This window comes from Vicugna pacos, chromosome 10, assembly GCF_048564905.1.
Source record: "Vicugna pacos chromosome 10, VicPac4, whole genome shotgun sequence".
Classification (NCBI taxonomy): domain Eukaryota; kingdom Metazoa; phylum Chordata; class Mammalia; order Artiodactyla; family Camelidae; genus Vicugna; species Vicugna pacos.
The window spans coordinates 10,592,080-10,610,683 of record NC_132996.1 but is presented as its reverse complement, the minus strand read 5'-3'; the positions used below and the strand labels follow the sequence as shown (position 1 = coordinate 10,610,683).

Here is an 18,604-nt window from a genome sequence, read left to right as displayed (position 1 = left end):
ACAAAAGCAGAGACTTGGAAAGTAACTCTGAGCGACATTGCGGGGAATTGCAAAGAACCTGTCCCTTCTAATCCCAGAGCTGCTGAAAGTACAGAAAACGGGTGGAAATGAACCGTTTGTGTCACACGCAGAACACCGCACACTGCTCCCCTCCCCTGGAGGAAGAGCAGCTCCGCCTGCGCTCACTTGGACTCTCACATGAAATGGAATTCAAGCAGCCAGGCCCCAGCATGCTTAACCTTTGGACCACGGATGCCAACGTCTCTCTAGAGAAAGAATTAGTTGTGCTTGTCTTGGTGACTGTGACGCAACCCCCGAAGGGAAAAGAAAAAAAGGCTTAGAGCCACGATGATTTTGCAATGGCTCCAACAAAAGGCTTAAAGGATTTCAGATGCATTTGGAAATTAAACTCTGCTGGCCCTCCTGAGCCAGCATCTCTTCTAAACACCAGAGGGACTGACAATGACAAAACCCAGACCCAGTTGCTGATGCAGGCTTGATGGCATTTAGGTTGGCCAGGCATGACGAGGCATAAACAAATCTCTTTGCCACTGTTTGCGTGTAAAAAAAAGCGGCATCTCATCCATCTGCTTTTGACCCAGGCCCACTGGCAAGATGCCCTAACACCGCCGCCCCCACTCTTCAAGTGGATCTCTGGGAAACTAACCTTGAACACAGAACATGGAGTTTTTTTAAAGAGATAAATGCTTCCATCCCCTCTCTGCTTATATAGATATTTCTGGTCAAAGGCGAACTGACAGTAGGGATTCAGGACAGCAGGACAAGAGGTCAGTTCATCGCAGAGGTGGTGTCTGACTTAGAAGGAAATGAAAGATGATAGCTTGCTACAAAGACAGGAAAAAAAAATTTTTTTTAAGTCTGCTTCTTAACATAGCAATTTCTTTTGGTATGCACTCTGTAGATTAGAAGAAAGGAACCGCGTTTCTGTGACCCGGACAGGGAGGGTAAGGGGTGGATCCGTGGTTGCAGGACTGGGACGGCGTTGTGTTAAAATTCTGTTGGCATCTGTGAGGGTCTAGAGGCGCACAGGTGGGGGACATTGGCCTCTATTTTCATTGTCTTACTTTGAGTTCTGGGGTATGAGTTGTAAAACAAAAAATGGTTTTCTGCATAACCAAAAATGTCTGGGATTAAAATCCAGTGAGTCTAATTAGGCAGCGTAAGGACGTGTTGCTCAGTAAATATTTGTTGATTGGTCATGCTTCCATATTCATATTTTGGTCACTGTGACTTTATAACATGAAATAGTGTCTCACTGCCACATGACTCATTCATAGACAAAATTAACCACCGTTACAGTCCCTGTCCCCAGCCCTGGTAGAGGACACTGCACATGGCCTCTGGGGGAGGAAGCTCCAGGCTGCCTCCACGCTCCGCCTGTACAGAGGCTGCCTCCACACCCAGGAGGTGGAGGAGCCAACCTAGGCATGGTTGCCTTCCGGGAGAACCTAGGAAGGGTCCTGGGAGACCCCAAATTGTTGCCAGAGAATAGGTGCTTGTTCCATGCAGGAAAGAATTCAAGAGTGCGGCATAGTAAGGTGAAAGTCTGCTCAGGGAGATACACGCTCCACAGAGAGAGGCGGTCAGTCTCACTCAGAAGGGAGAGTGCCTGGAGGTGTGAGGGTGGCTAGTTTTTGTGCGCTGGGTAATTTCATATGCTAAGGAGTGGGAAGATTATCTCATTTACGTCGGGGAAGGGGCGGGGATTTCCAGGAATCGCACCCCACTCACTTTTTGGCCTTTTACGATCAGCCTGGGAACTGCCATAGTGCCTGTGGGCATGTCATTTAGCAGGCTAATGGATTACAATGCGCGTATAATGAGGCTCAAGGTCTACTGGAAGTGGAACCTTCTGCCATCTTGGTTCTAACCAGTTAACCTGTCTACAGTTGCTGTGTCATTTTTTTAATGATTGTGCCCTGCCCCCTCCCCTCCTGTCTCAAACTCACCAGCTCACCCTGCTAGCAAATCACCCTGCCAAGTGATGGGTTGCCTTTATTCTTGCTTTCCTGTCTTTAACACAAATTGACTTACTGGTTCTCTTTCTACGTAAATTTGGCTCAGTTAGAAGTCTACCTCAGAATATGAAAATGGGCTGCGGGATGTGAATGAAGAAGAAAGATGAGGGGGAAAAAGCGAACAGAGTGAGAAGGAGGAGGAGAGAGGATGACCTATAAATGAAACAACGTATCAGTGAAAGAAGAAAGCAAACAGCCTTAAAGAAGTCAGAACTACACAGAGCCAGCTACTCACAAACAGGAGCCAGACTCTTGCCACATCAAAATGAAAAGGGAATTATGTGTGTGGTCGGGGCAGATGCGGTCACAGCAGGTAGCCCCCACACAGGCCGGTCCCCGCGGCCCGCAAAGGCAGATCCAGCCATCCTGGAGCTTTCTCTCCTGGAGCCCAGCATCATGTGAGCTATCAGGTTCTGTGCCTACCTGCTGTAGCCTGGGTTCCATCAAGAACAAAACCCCAGACAAGACCCGTGAGCAGTGATTTGAGGGTGGATCCAGGGAGCAATGAGAGGGAGATGGGAGGGAATCGGGAAGGAACAGGGGCCAAATCAAGGTTGTGTCACTGAGTTGGTCATGACTGTGAGTTCCTGATCCTGCGGGATCTTTTGTGGAGCCTTAAGAGATGCATGTCAGAACTGTCTCCCATCAGCATCATTTAAGCAGGCTCCTGGGGTGTCAACATCTTCGCACTTCCGGGTTGTCCGTTGAAGACTGCGGAGTGGGTTCTTGGGGCATTCCATGCAGCAACATCAGAGGAGACGCTGGCTGAGAAGCCATAGCCTGTGGCTGGCTTGCCCCTCCCTGAGTTTGCTGAGGCTTGGTTCTGGAGAGGATTGACATGGGGGTACTCAATTGCAGGCATGTCCCCAACCAGAGTTCACTTTGTAGGTTAACAGAAAGAAAGACCAAGACCCCAAGCTCGAGAGTATGTCGGTGGCAGGTGCACCCTCAGTTTGCACCTGCCCAGAGCTGGGTGAAGTTTGTGCAGGAAAGGTGACCATAGCAGTGGTCAGAGTAAAGCGGAGGATGTGGGAGATAAAAAGCAGTGCACAAGGTGGGGAGGTCTTGGGTTCAATCCCCAGTACCTCCCTTTAAATAAATAAATAAACCTAATTCCACCCTCTTTCCCCCCCAAACCCCCAAAACTAAAATAAATGAAATCTTTGGTGGGGTGGGGTGGGGGGACTGTAGTTGGAAAAATAGTTAGAAAAAGAGAAAGAAATAATGCACAAGAGGTAACTTTTTCCCAGTGTCCCCACCTGAGTTTAGGACACCTTTTGCCTAAATTATTACTGTAGCCTCCTGGCTATGCTCCCTGGCTGCGAATCTCTTCCTCTTTAAATTCATTGTTCAGATATGACCAACATCATCTTTCCAAAACCCACATCTGATTATATAACCCCCTTCCTGAAAAACCTTCCTTTCCTTCACTCCTTTCTTTGTTCATATCATACGTTAGTATGTTTCTTGGCTCACTTCCAAATTTTTGGCAGGAGAGGTAATTTTCAAAATCTTCCTCCTTGCCTCATTTCTCATTTCCCCTAAACAAGTGCCCTTCATGCTGGCCCTGAGATTTCCAGCTTGTCCACCCTGGGGTCCTATGGAATTATTTCAGAAGATCAGAAGAACCACTTGTACATCAAGAAACCGTATGTATTTAGCTCCTGTAGGAGACACCCTTCTTTCATGGTCCTGTTTCGTGGGAGTGGGAGTTGTTCCCAGACCTGCTGAGGGAAAGAACGCGGAAATGTCCTGCCAAGGCCGTGCTCTCAGGCTTGGGGTCTCGGTCTTTCTTTCTGTTAACCTACAAAGTGAACTCTGGTTGGGGAGCATGGCTGCAACTGAGCATCCCCCTGTGAATCCTCCGCAGAACCAAGCCTCAGCAAACTCAGGGAGGGGCAAGCATTTCTTTTACTCCAGGGTTGAATTAAGCACCCCCAAATAACACAGAGCCTGAGGACTGGGACTTGGGGCCTTTTTGCTAACTTGTTCCCAGCCTCCATGCAGAGGTGCCTTACCTTCCCGTCTCTCATGGCGGCTGCCTCATTCCCTGACTTGATCTCCTTATCTTATTCTTTTCCAGAAGCTCCCCCCTCTTTAAATTCTTCCCATCTGATGGTCCACCCCACCTTCCCTTGAGAAAATCTCTTCTTGGGGTGGAGCTGAGGGGACAGTGGCTTCCACTTGGATTTATCTAACAGTAAACACGCCTCATCATTGTGAAATATTTAATGTTTTCCTTCTGAAGATAATATGAGAAACACATTCTTCTGTTAAAAATCACACTGAGTTTATGCATTGCAAACTAATAGCCTTGGCATTATTGTGCCAGTGGAAGCTCTGTGAGGGCAAAGATTTTTCTTGTCTATTAACTGCTTTATCTGAAGTGCTGGAACAGCCCTTGACACATAGCAGGCATTCAGTTCATGTCTGTGGCCTGACTGAAGGAATAAATAAATAGAATATACTCTTTCTCTGGGGCTTCAGGACCCCCCCCCCAACCATTGGCAATGAATAGATTTGGCAGAGATGGGGATGGTAGCTCAGTTCTGCCAACCGGTTAAAAATTTTCAGGATAATTTCAGTAAAAATATTAGAATAAATGTATATCTAACTTTTCCCCCCCTTTTCCCCGGGTTTTAAAACAGCTTTACTGAGGTGTAATTGAGATACAAAAAACTGTGCATACTAACACGTGTTCAACTCAATAAATTTTGGCTTGTGCACAGCTACCACCACAATCAAGAGAATGAGCACATCCATCACTTCTAAAAATTTCTTCATGCCTTTTTGTAATCCCTCCCTCCTGTCCCACCAGACCCTCTCCCCTCCCTGGGTAACCACTGATCTGCTTTCTGTCACTGTAAAATAGTTTGCATTTTCTAGAATTTTATATAGATGGAATTATACAGTATGTACCCTTTTTTTTTGTCTTACTTCTAAGAACCAAAAAATAATTTTTCATTAAAATATTTGAGATTATATGTCCACACACAGTTGTAAAAAAATAATACAGAGAGATCTCATTTACTCTTTAAAACCCAGCTTCCCCCAGTGGCAACATCTTGTAAGACTATATAGTACGATATGGCAATCAGGATAGTGACGTTGATACAGTCTTCTGGTCTTACAGTATTTTGAGTGTGTACACTTAGTTCTATACAGTTTTTATTTTCTTAAACAGCAGCATTATTTATAATTGCCAAGACATGGTAGCATCCCAAGTGCACATCAATAGATGAATGGGTAAAGATGTAGCATACATATGCAATGAAACACAACTCTCCAATAAAAAAGAAAAATACTTCATCACTTGCCACCCATCATTCACTTTTTTTTCCATTTCAAAAACCAGAATTTTATAACTGCCATAAATGTTTCCATTGCATCAAAAACAACAAAATACCTAGAAATAAACTTAACCAAGGAGGTTACCTATACTCTGAAAACTGTAAAACCTTGATGAAGGAAACTGAAGGTGATACAAAGAAATGGAAAGATACCTTGTGCTCTCGGATTGGAAGAAGCGACAGTATCAAAATGGCTGTACTACCCAAAGCAAGCTATGAGTTTAGTTTTTATAGATTTCATATCACTGAGATCTTATAATATTTGTCTTTCTCTGTCTGACATTTCTGTTTTAAAATATATTTTTCTTGAGGTATAGTCAGTTTACCATGTTGTGTCAATTTCTGGTGTACAGCACAATGTATCTAACTTTGTAATGTAAATTTTTTTCCCAAAGAAAACAGGAGTTCACCAGAGAAACTCTTTTATCCCAGAAGCAGCTTACTCAACCCAGTTGCACGTGCAAGAGGCAATCACTGCCAACAGGCTGTGCTTTCAGTTCAGCCGGTAACCATATGACCTCAAATAATATCCTTAAGCCCCTATTTCTTGTTACTATCAGCTGGAGAGTTTTTACTGACTCTTTGTTATGAAAGATCAAGAAATGAACACTGCATCACTCCCTATTCATACTCCCCTTTCCCCTTCTCTCCTATTTTTTTCTCTCATATTTTGCTTATTTTTTTTTACTTTATTGATATACATTTTGGGAGCTTTCTTTGACTTTATTTTATGAGTAGCTAATTTGGTCGTCTGCTGTATTAGTGTATTATTCAGCCCACTTATTAAATTTGTCATTTTGGAGAGGGGGATTTGCTGAAATATTTATTATAAAATCAAGTGGCATGTGTAAAAGCTTTACTAAGATATGATCTTTCTTTCTTTAAAGGTTTACTTTATTTTTATTTATTTAATTATTGAAGTATAGTTGATTTACAATGTTGTGTTAGTTTCTGGTGGACAGCATAGCTATTCAGTTATACATCTATATATATAATCTTTTTCCTTATAAGTTATTACAAGACATTGGATATAGTTCTCTGTGCTATATAGTAGGATCTTGTTTATTTATTTTATGTGTAGTAGTGTGTATCTGCTAATCCCAAATTCCTAATTTATCCCTGCCCCTCCTCCCCTGTTGGTTACCAAAAACGTTTGTTTTCTATGTCTGAGAATGTCCTTCTGTTTTTTAAATAAGTTCATTTGTATCATTTTTTGTTTGTTTTAAGATTCCACCTGTAAGTGACACCATATGATATTTGCCTTTCTCTCTCTGACTTACTTTAAATTTCTTGTCATGTTTAATTCCTAAGAACTATTTTCTGGTTTTGGTTGATTGTTGCCTTTTACGTAGCACCCTGTTCTTGTTTAATTGAGAACAAATCTTGACTTTCTGAGGATTCTAAATAATTAAAAAAAAAAAACACCAAAAACCTCTCTTCTGTTCCCTGGATTATCTGTTTTCTCTGAGGCCAGTGGGCTTTCCTCCATGTCTGTTGGTGATTCCCAGGTTATCTCTGTGAGTAAGTGTTAAGCCATCGGATATGTTTTTCCTGCAGCTGTTGGGATTCTTGGATTAAAGGGCCTTTGTAAGTAGGATTTCCTCCAAAAGGCAGCTGGGCCGTCCCTACCGTTGCAAAGGAGGATGGATGCCCTGACTTTGGTGCAGGAGAACTTGGGAAGACAGTGTTTCACTCCTGGGCAGAGCTGCCATTTCTTCTCCACTTGTCCTTCTCCTCGCGCTCATCCCTCCCAGACATAAATGCACGTCTGTGTGGGTTGGGGAGTAAGGAACTATCTGAACCCTAACTGCCTTCTCTCTCAAGCTCTGATACCCTCACCAAGAAGATTTTCTAGGAGGATCACATATTTTCTTCAGACTACAATCGTCCATTTAAGTTTCACTGGGATTTTTTGAGGAAGGGAAGGTGGACGTGAGCTTTCAGTCTAACCATGAGCTGCTATTTTTTGACTGTATGTAGGTGTTGTCGTGATGGATAAAACACATTTGTTCAAGAGCTCTACTAAATGCATAGTAGATTTTGCTGTGATGTACTTTCTCAACCAATGGATGCTAAAAACAATTATTTTCATTGGGGGTCAATAAACTCTTTGGTGTTAAAATTGTTGGGGATCTATTGTGGCCAAGCTGCCCTAATTACCTGGAGCATGAATATTTGCTCGATATTTTCATGCTGCTTTCTTTTTTCTTTTGTTTCTTTCTTTCTTTTTAATTGAAGTACAGTCAGTTTATAATGTTGTGTCAATTTCTGGTGTACAGCATAATGTCCCAGTCATACATATACGTACATATATTCCTTTTTATATTCTTTTTCATCATAGGCTACTACAAGATACTGAATATAGTTCCCTGTGCTGTACAGTAGAAACTTGTTGTTTATCTGTTTTATATATAGCAGTTAGTATCTGCAAATATCAAACTCCCAATTTATCCTTCCCTACCCCCTTTCCCATGTGATGACCGTAAGCTTGTTTCTACTTGGACTGCTTATCTCACATCTTCTACCCGTAAGTTCCTACCATCATGAAGTTCAAAGATCCATTTCTCTGGGAAGTTTTCCTCTGTGCTCTGAGACAGAATTAATTGCTCCTTTTCATGGTTCCCTGAACCCTCTGTCCATCTCTCTAGCATAACAATTACCATGTTGTATGGTAATTGTTTACATTCTCTCTCATTCCATGCCAGTCTTAACTCATTTTTAAATTTTTTTCATCTCAAATACCCAGCACAGAATGAAGACTTTTGGCTTGTATTGAATTGCAGATTTTGCTTTTATGATTTATGATTGTCGTGATTTTACGTGATGAAAAGAAGGCCATACTTGGAAAAGATTGCCGTTAATCTTACCTCTGTGACACCTTCGGGGGTAGACCAGTTATCCCAATCACCATTCTTGTTGTTTTCCAAAGCTGTTCAGAAGTTTCCAGTTTATGTAATTCTGCTAAGATTATTCTTTTTCCTTTCAAGGACCACCTCAGAAAAAAGTAAAGACTCCATCTCAAGAGATCTCCAAGAAGAAGTGAGGGAGAAAATGTAAATAATGTTCAAAGAAGACAAGAATTGGGAGAAGAAAGGAGAATGTGAGTACAAGTCTCTTTCGATTGTCTAGAGGTCCCCCTTGGGCCGGACTTGTGTTCAGTATACTGCCTTTGTAACATCATTCATTCATCCATTTACTCCACAGATATTTATTTAGTGCCTGTGATGTGTCAGGCATTGGGTTAGGGCTTGGGAAAATGCTGAACATGGTAAACAAAGTCCCGTTCCTTATGCAGTTTACAGTCTTCTGGGCATTTCACCATGTTGCTAAGTGACGCTTGTGGAAGTCACTCCAAGGGCATGTCCATAGGCAGTTAATCAGTGCTGGTTGTTGGATATTTCTTATATATTCAACCCAATGCTAGGCTTAAAAGAGGATAGATCTTGTCCATGAGGAATTAAGAATTAAACATTATTAGAGTCCTGTATAAAATGGCATAGAGAGTCAGCAACTTTTATGGTTCATAATATGAGGATATTAGCAGTTCAGAGTCTTAGAGATCAGTTTGTTTGGAAGTGCTGCAGATGGGGACAACAGAGGTCTTTGGATGATTCACTGAAGCTCTCTTCCTCTTTCCCCTCTACCCGCAGACACTGAGAATACAGACTTGCCTGAAGAGAGAGTTAAAAAAAAATGTTGGCTGTAGCTGAAAATCTACAACAGTGTGTGGATCCAGGTGCACAGCCCAGTTTCACAGGAAGTGACAATTAACTTGAGATCTGGAGGACAAGGGCTAAAGAGTTTAGTGAGGGGGCAGAGGAAGATCCCAGGTAGACTGAAAATGCATGTGAAGGTCCGGGAGAGGCGAGGGGCGTGAATCTCAAGGCGCTGCTTCTGCCAGTGTGGCTGGAGCATGGAGAGGAGAGTGGTATGAGATGAGGCTGGAAAGAGAGGAGCTAAATCATGTGGATTTTGTTCACCTGCCTACCGTGATGGTGCTATCAGCAGTGAGCCCAAGGTCCGCCACCTGAATTAACGCCCAGTCCTGGCGTGACTCTCTGACTATGATGTGTTATAAACTCATTTTCAATTTTAAGTTTTGCTAACATACACATTTACAGCTCCCCCTCCCCGACTCAAGCACACACATGCTTATATAAAACACTTGTTATGATTACTTTTGTGTAGACGGTGAAGTCTTCCAGTGACAAAAATTTGACAGTTCAGGGGTCGGTGGTTTTTTTGTTTGTTTGTTTCAGCTTTGAAGTAGTGACAAAAGGGTAAAGCTCTCAAGACAAAATGAATCTGTTGAAGGAAAGGGCAGATGGTTAGGCATGAAGGCAAAGCTCAAGAAAAGATTATTATGGAAAATAAGAACTATTACCCAGAATAAAAAATACCCCGGTGTGTGACTCAGCTCCAGTGCATAGTGCATTCTATTGTTGCATCTGTCACAAGAACAATCTAGAAAGAACCTCATCCTCCTCCTCTACGAAGTTTGCAAGAGGGAGATGAGCTATCCTATTTCTTGTTCTTGCAAAACAACAGAGCTTGCCGGGGAGAGTATATGAGTGGGCCAATTATAGCTTCGTACTCAAATACACAGACAGCTTTCAATGACTGGAATGGAGAGCAATGAGGGTTTTTTTTTTTTAAAGGCCTAACAACAGATAACCCAAAAGTCATCAAACCTTGGCTTTTGAATGAATTATATTGTTTTCTTGCAGCAGATTTGCGTTCCTAATTATGCCTTGCTTAAGCTAATATTAAAATGAGTTTGCATTCCCGGAGAAAGCACACACCAGCTGGGCAAAGAAAGGCGGGGACCCAAGAACTTGCTGAGTGAGTGGGTAAGGGTGGTCGTAAGGGAAGTGGCCGAGGACTGAATATTTGCTATAATAGTCAAGAGTAGCCCTCCCGCTCCTCCCAGTTCCCATAAATATGCGTTAGGGACGCAACATCCATGTGAAAATTTATTATCACTAAGTCAAGAAACCAAATAAAAACAGGTCCAGCTTTGCCTATGGTGCACAAAGTAATTTCTTGTTTAGTATTGTCCTGTATTTCAAAAGCCAAACTGCCTTTGTTGCAATATGGGTTGGGAGAGGGAGAGGACCTGTTTAAAAGTTGCTTGATCCCAGTGGAATTTAAACCTTAATTATCACTTAACGTAGGAAAGCTCTGCCAGTATTATAACAGTAAGTCCCTTCAGATCTGTAATTACACTTCTGCCTGTGGGTTACGTGGATAAATCCTGTAAGAGGGGCGCATTGATTATGTGAACATTTTAGTGAGCTATAAAACCTAGGAGGACAAGAGTTCCCGGAGTGTTGCTGGAGAGCTGTAGGCTTATGTCAGAAGAACAATTTGACTACCTTACTCTAGAAATGACCAGGACTGATGATTGTGCCCGGGCAGGGAGGGCTCTGAGAAAGCAAATTCAGAGTCACAGAACTTATACTGAGTCAGAAAATAATAGAGTTCAAAGAGGCTGATAAAGGTAAGAGCTAAGACTTACTGAGCGTTGACCATAGGTTCTTCATGGTTGTAAGCGTTTTACATATGATGTCTCATTGAGCACCTAGTCGGAGCACCCCCTCCTCTTAGAGGCGAGGAAACAGAGGCATGAGGGGTTAAAAGACTTAGCCAAGCCGTATGACCAGGGATGGTCCACGGCAGAACAAGAACCCAAGACTTCTGACTGTGAATCCAGGACTTTCCGTCCCCATTGGACTCCCTTTCTGTCCACTGGAACATCCTATCCACTCGATCAAAACAGCATGGTGTAAAAAAGATTTTTAACATTGTGCTGGCGACAGTGGAAAAGCATGGACTTTAGATTTGAACCTGCACTTGAACTCTTGCTTGCTACTCACTTCTAAAGTGATTGTCTTCCCAAGAACTGCCATGTCTGTTTGACTTGTGTCCCTCTGTGACTTCCTGGAATAAAGTCCAACATCCCTGCTTGCTCTGTGAGGCTGGCCCTGGTGGCTCCAGGCTGTCCTCACCTCTCCAGCTCCCCTTTGTGTCACCCCTACCCCTTATTCTCTGCCCTAGCTGCCTGGTGCGTTGTCAGTTTTTTGAAGGGTCATGCTTCTTTCCATCCGAGTCTCCACGTGCTGGGAATGCTGGAAATGTTCACTTGCCGCTCTCCTACGTAACATCTCAGGTCTCAGCTTCAGTTTTGCTTCCTCAAGGAAGTCTTCTTGGATCTCTAATTATCTTTATTTTTTTTAAGTGGAGATACTGGGGATTGAACCTAGGACTTCGTGCATGCTAAGCATGCGCTGTACCACTGAGCTATTACCGTCTCCCCTTCTTGGATCTTTAGACTGAGCCACCTGCCTCTGTTCGATGCTCTCACTTGCCCTTGGTGACTCTCACCCCTACCGTAATTGATCAGTTACTTGCAATTGTTTGATTTTACGCTCCCCTCCAAGAACAGAAGCTCTTTGAGGGCAGGGACAGGTACTCCCAGTGCTGAGGTCAATGGAAGGCACTTGGTAAATACCCTATGAATGAATGAACCCATCTCAAGCTTGAGTTTTTCCCTTGTAAAGTGGAGATACTGAGCACTGGATGATTGTCAGCATTAAATGGCGTATTGATTTAAGGCTTCCAGCTCAGTGCTAGCAGCATACAGCTCAATAAATGTGAATTTCATTTCCTGCGTCTTCCTCCTTTTCTGACATTGTCCCCGAGGCACCACGCCTGCTGAAATATCAAAGAAAGGTGGAATTACGTTCTGGATAGTTTTAGTACAAAGCATATTTTATGTATTCTGGGTCCTTGAACACCGGTCGCCCGCTGATGGCATACGTGGCAACTAACTCTCCATGAACCAGCGTTTTTGACAAAGCAGGGCACCTCGCTGCCAGCTGGACAGGACAACAGAGCACTTACTGTAGGCATCGTGCTCCAGGGGTCAGAACCTTAAACTAATCTCCCTGCTGAATATGAAACAGATGAACCGGGAGCAGCTGCTCTTCTCCGCTGGTGAGCTGCTAGGGCTGGAAGCAGGGTGGTTTTCAGGTGTCTTCACCCCCCTCCCCCCAAAGCCCAGACAGAGCGACAACAAGGCTGCTCAGACTTGTGCTTACGTGGAAACCTCTGGCCCTGTTTCCCTTTGGAAGGAAAACGCAAGCTCCCTCCCTTCCCCCACAGCTGGAATCTAGACTCCCCGAAGACAAAGAGCTGTGTTTCCTGCTCAGCGGGCTCTCCTGCGGACTGTAACTCTCCTCACGGCCCTGGGCCTTCTGCTGCTTTGAAAGCTCCTGGAGAGGGTGGGAGAGAAATCTGATCCCACTGTGCCTCCATGCCCACTCGGCTTTTTTTTTTTTAAGCATAAGGGGAGGCGAGAGGGAGAAAGGGAGCACAGACAGGGTTGTAGGTGACAGAGAAGGCATGTCCCAGGCCCTTCAGGACAAGCTACGGATGGGGCAAGTTTGTGTTAAAGTCAAAGTGAAAGAGTATTTTCAGTATAATTTAAAGCAGCGAAGCTTGTTTTAAGACCATGGGTGTAAAATCAGTCCTGGAACCAAGACCTGTCACTTGTAACCGTCCATGTGGCCTTGGGTAATTCCTTCACCTTTCTAAAACTCAGTTTTCTCTTCTGTAAAGTGGCCACGGTGACAGGCCCTAATAGGCCAGGGATTGGCAAACTTTTCCTGTGAAGGATGAGTTAGTAAATATTTTAGGCTTTGCAGCAGATTTAGTCTTTGTCACGCGCTCTTTTTTATTTATTTATTTATTTTTACAAACCTTTAAAAATGTGCAAACTCTTTTTAGCTTGAAGGCTATCCCAAAACAGACCAGGAGCAGATTTGGCGACCCCTGTTTAGGCTGAGTGTGAAGATGAAATCAGACATCATACATAAAATGTTTTGCATGGGACTTAAAACACAGTACATTGTCAAAAAACAGTAGGTATTATGATTTTTACTTGGTGATTGTGTGGAAGACTAAAAGAAATAGCAGAACTTTCAGACATCTATGTGCTGGCTCCCCTGCCGCACGCACACACACACACACACACATCCAATAGAACGGACATTTACAAAGACAATATAACTCATGGAAATTAGAACCACTAATGTGATCCTCATTATTTGACATGAAGCATTTGAGAATTAAATATGGTCGAGGGACTCGGGACCAGTGGGCATTTCTGAGGGCTGGCTGGGTGCCAGGCCTTTGCCAGGCACTTCTCCTGTGTTATTTCACAACAGTGCTGCTAGGTGGGTGTGACTGTTCCTGTTACAGATGAGAAGCAGAGACCGAGGAGAGGGAATACCCCTGGGAACCAAGTGTGTCTGCCCAGGGCCTCCCTGTCGTGTAGACTTCATAGCTATCCTCAGGGCCCTCTGCTTCCTCCACCCATTCTCTTTCCAATGTACGTGCGTTTGACCCCGGAAGAGGTGGCTGCTTGCTGAGTGGAATTTAATAAGTGATTCAAAGGCTGTTCCTAATTGTACACCTTCCATGTGCCAAGCCCTGGGCTAGACACTGGAATTAGAAAAAGAAAAAAGAAAAAAAAGAGGATGGCCAATCCCTTTTGTTGAAGAACCAAGTCTAGCAGGAAAGACACCACCCATGGAGCTAATCTTTCTGCATTATGAAACTATTCTATTCGTGCTGCTTTGTGGGAAATTCCTGAAGTCAAGGTTTTGTCTTTAGGAAGTCATTGTGCCAATGCCTGGATTTGTATTCAAAACACACCACTTCCATTCTTCTCCCCATTTCAGTTTGAAATACTCATCGGCTTCCCATTACCCAAGAAGTTCAGACTTCTTGGATCGTATTCAAGGCCTTATGCCAGAGTTTCCCAGAGGGTGTGTCAGGTCTGCTGGGATGATGCTATAGACTGAATGTTTATGTCCCCCTAAAATGCCCATGTTGAAACCCAATTCCCAATGGGATGGTGTTTAGAGGTGGGGCTTCTAAGAAGTGATTAGCTCATCAGGGTGGAGCCCCATTGAGTGGGATTAATGCTCTTATAAAAGACATCCCGAAGACATCCCTGGCTGTTTTGGCCAGGTGAGGCTCTGATGAGATGTCTGTTGACGAGGAAGTGGGCTCTCACCAGACACCGAATCTGCTGGAGCCATGTTCTTGGACTTCCCAGCCTCCAAACTGGAAGGGGTACATTACTGTCGTTTATTAGCCACCAGCCTGTGGTGTTTTGTTATTGCAGTCTAAACAGACCAAGACAGATGGAGACAGCCTTGTCCATTTACTCTACAAATATGATCATGATTCCGCACGTGCCTCCACCTGGAATGGTTTGGGAAGCAGTGTTCTTCACAACCTGTCCCTGACTTTCCTTTCCTGCCGAGTTGCCCTCAACTTTTCCACGGTGCAGTGTCTGCTCCCTGCTCTTTGTCCTTTCCCCATGTTTTCCAACCTACACACCTTTGCTCACGTGGTTCTTTCTGCCTGGAAGTCCCTCCTCACCCTTTTGACTACTTCTGCATGGTCTGCAAATTCTTGAAAAGAATGAACCATAAGTGACCTCTTTTATGAAAGATTCCCTGTGTTCATTGTCCTTTGAGCTGCAGTAGTGTTTTATCTATTTTTATAGCACTCGCCACCTGTTACATCCTTAATGGTGAAAGGACCTAGTGCTGGGCCTGGCACATAGTAGGGCTCAGGCGGCCAGCCTGCCTGCCTTCCCTGCTCTATTTGTGGACTCTGAGAAAAATGACTTCAGTCAGTGGTTCTTAAATGTGGCTGCACATTGTAACTGCCTGGAGGTGTTTTGTTTTGTCTAATATCCTGATGCCCAGCCCATACCTCAAATCAATGAAACCAGAAAATCCAGAAGGGGGTTCCAGCATCCGAGCTCTTCAGGTGACTCCACCGTGCAGCCAGGGTCTCAGTCCACTGTTTTGAATAACCTGAGCCCTGTTCCTAGGGTAGTTCTGAAAATGGAAAGCAGTGTTTGCAGAAGCTTGGCACAGTGCCTGGTGCATACTGAGAATGCAGTAACTATTCATTACTGTATTGCATTTGACTCTGGCTTTTCAATTCTTTGCCAACAGGGTCTTGCATGTAGTAGGTCTTGAATAAATGCCAGTTGAATGAACAAATTCTTCTCGGAGAGACCTCAGGGAAACCGCCCGCCGGTTATTGCAGAGAGCTGGCTTTAATGGGGGACTGAAAGTTGGGCCTAGAGCAGAGGCGTGGGGATGTGGTCTATTCTGGGAGCAGGCAATGGGGGAGGACTGGGGGGGGGGTGGCGGCATTGGCTTTATAAGATTTAAAAACAATAATAAAACCAAGTACAAGTCTATCTTCTTTTATTATCATCACACGCTGGAAATTCTTAACAGTATCAGTGATAAAATACTTCTTGCTGGGGTGCACATCTCCCGTCACCCCTGCCCTGTCTGCCTTATCTTGGTTCACCACCGGCCCGGAGCCCAGCAAGAAAGGACCAAAGAGCTCTTCTAGTCAGCACTATTAATGAGCTAATGGCTGGAGAGAGAAACAAGGGAGCTGTAAATGATATTTATAAATTAAATCATACAAAGCTGGGCGAGGTAATTAAACTGCGTACCCATAATTAAATACTTGTATAGCATTCGGGCCCTGAGATCTCTTTTTGCCGAAACGGCTGGCAGTCCGTGTGGTAGGCTGATGACTCATACAGAGGTCCTGGGGCAAAGTGGTGCCAAGGTCACTGTCTGAACAGAAGAAGCCTTGAGGGACAGTCATGGATGTGGTAAAAGGAATGGGCAAGGGATTTGCAGGGTAAGAGGTGAGCAGGGAAAGTGCCAGACCCCCTTGAGTATCTGAGAAGCAGCAGTTGCATCCTAGATTAGCGAAGGGAGCCAAGGAGCAGTGCTCTCAGGCTCAGCAGAAAGGCGGAGCATTCACATTGCTGGCTCCAGCCCACCCTCCACGTTCATTTCCTAGCCTCCCCTTCACGTGCTCCTCCTAGAGCCATAAACGATTGTGCGCCTTCTTTGAACACAGTCTCCTCTCCACATCTCTCTGCCTTTGCCTATAGTCCTGTCCCTTCTCTACTCTTCACCTAGCCATTTAGTCCTTCAAGATCTAGCTCCAATATAGGTTATTACAACATGCTGAATCTAGTTCCTTGTGCTAAACAGTAGGGCTGTGTTGTTTATCTGTTTTATATACAGTAGTGTGTATCTGCAAATCCCAAACTCCTAATTTATCCCTCCCCAATTTTTTCCCTTTAGTTTGTTTTCTATGTCTGTGACTCTGTTTCTGTTTTGTAAATAAGTTCCTTTGTGCCGTTTTTTCAGATTCCACATATAAGCAATATCGTATGTTTGTCTTTGTCTGTCTGACTTACTTCACTTAGATAAAGAATATGAAAAGGATTGTATATGCATAACTGAATCACTGTGCTGTACACCAAAAACTAACATAACATTGTAAATCAACTATACTTCAATAAAGAAATAAACTATAAGTAATTAAATTTAGTTTGAATAAATTTTTTAAAAAATCTAGCTTCAAGGTGCCCTGGGGAGCCTTTTCCTGACACATTTAGGCAGTGGTAAGTCTTCCTCTGGCTTACGTTATGGGATAATTACCCTCTGCTGAGTCTCTCCCCCTTTGAGGCTCTGAATAGCAGACAGAGCTCCTATTCTCAGCTCCTAAAAATTGCCCAGCAGAATGGAAGGTGCTTAACACCCATCTGTTGAGTAAGTGAGAAAACAACTAAGAGATTGATAGCTCTGCGAAAACGAGGAGGTGGCATTATGCTTATTTTTCAGAGCGAAGGGTTAGATGGTAAGCTCCAGGAATACGTCTTGTCCAGCCTCATGCTGGCAGCACCCAGCTCAGTACACAGCAGACAGAAATGGCTCCATTAATATTTGCTAGGTGTAGAGGAGGCCATCGAAAGGAGACAGACTTTGGCACAAATTCCCCGCATCCCAGCGCCCCGCCCTCAAGCAAGTAAACAGAGTGGGCACACTGCTAGGACAAGTGTCAGTGAGCACTGGTGCTTACAAGCAGCATTGTGCATATTAGCAAAAGCAGGGGGAGGCAGGCAATGCACCCCAGGTCCAATCAAGGTGAGACTTGTTGGGTTGGTGGAGGGAAGAGATGGAAAAGAGGGTTGCAAAGCCTAGGGAGCCAGTGTGGGAATTCAGCGGACAAAGAGGAGGATGTTGTGATGGAAGCTTCTAGGGCAGCCTTCAAAGGAGGTCACAAAAGAAATGGAGAGGCAGGAGGGAGGGGTTTGAGGGGAGGAGAGTGATCAGCTGTTAGATAAGCTTATGAGAATGGCAAGAAAAGGCCTTCGGGGGAGAGAAAGATGGGAGAAGGCTGGTGGGGGGGGAATTGGACCAAGAGGTGCTATGAGGAATCCAGGTGCGAGGCCCAGCCGTTTCCGTGCCCGTAGGCACCCAGGGCTGTAGGGAAACGCACCAAGGTTTGAAATCTGCTGGTACTTGTGAAAGACCTGAACTCTGCACTCACTCGGAGCTGCCTGGGGTGAAGCCCTGCCTCTGGCATTTATTAGGCATGTGGCCTTGGAATGGCTCTAAATCTCCAGTTCCTTATATGCCAGATGGTGATGATGAATGTGCTGACCTCTTAGAGAGGTCGTGAGAATTCACTAAGTTGATATATGTATCAGCGATAGTAATGGTCTACAACATCGAATTCGGCATTTCACTAGTTGATTCCGTGTCTTTCTGCATCCTTCCATCCAAGGGAGGGAAATGCTAAAAGGGCCTCTGAACATTCTTTACTCCATAGGTAGCAGAAAGCAGGAAGCTGAAGGGGAGAGAATTAGACATCTTTTAGGCATTTTCTCCATTAGGGTATTCTGTCATATGTCCAGTCTGTTACCAAGCTTGGTTGTTGCCTAAGGGAGAGCGCAAGAGCCAGCTGTGTGGCCTTAGGGAAGTAATGCTCCCTTTCTGACCTTCAGTTTACCAATGTGTAAGTTTGGAAGGATTGACTCTCTGATCTTGAACAGCCCTTCCCGTCCCGTGAGCCCACTGATTCTGAGTCGGTCCAGGGCTGAGAGGGGAGTGGGGAGAGAGATGGGTACTGGAGGATGCTAACAAAGACCAATTTGGTCAATCAAGGACATTTTGGATCTGTGTGGGATCAAGGAGCTGTCTGGGTCATGGGCTTCAGTCTCAGAGTCCCTGAGAGTCCCCAGGAAGGCTGTATACCCTGCACCAGAAGTAGGGCAGAGAGATGACTGGCCCAGAGGGCACCTGC

General features: G+C 44.4%; 1 long non-coding RNA gene across 1 annotated transcript; it reads left to right on the top strand.

The window, feature by feature from the left end:
- The first annotated feature begins 3,585 nt into the window (after positions 1–3,585).
- Positions 3,586–10,229, top strand: LOC140698930 (uncharacterized). Its single transcript, XR_012076941.1, has 3 exons — positions 3,586–3,688; positions 8,377–8,489; positions 9,040–10,229. It is a non-coding gene; the product is annotated as an uncharacterized lncRNA (long non-coding RNA).
- The last annotated feature ends 8,375 nt before the right edge of the window (positions 10,230–18,604 follow it).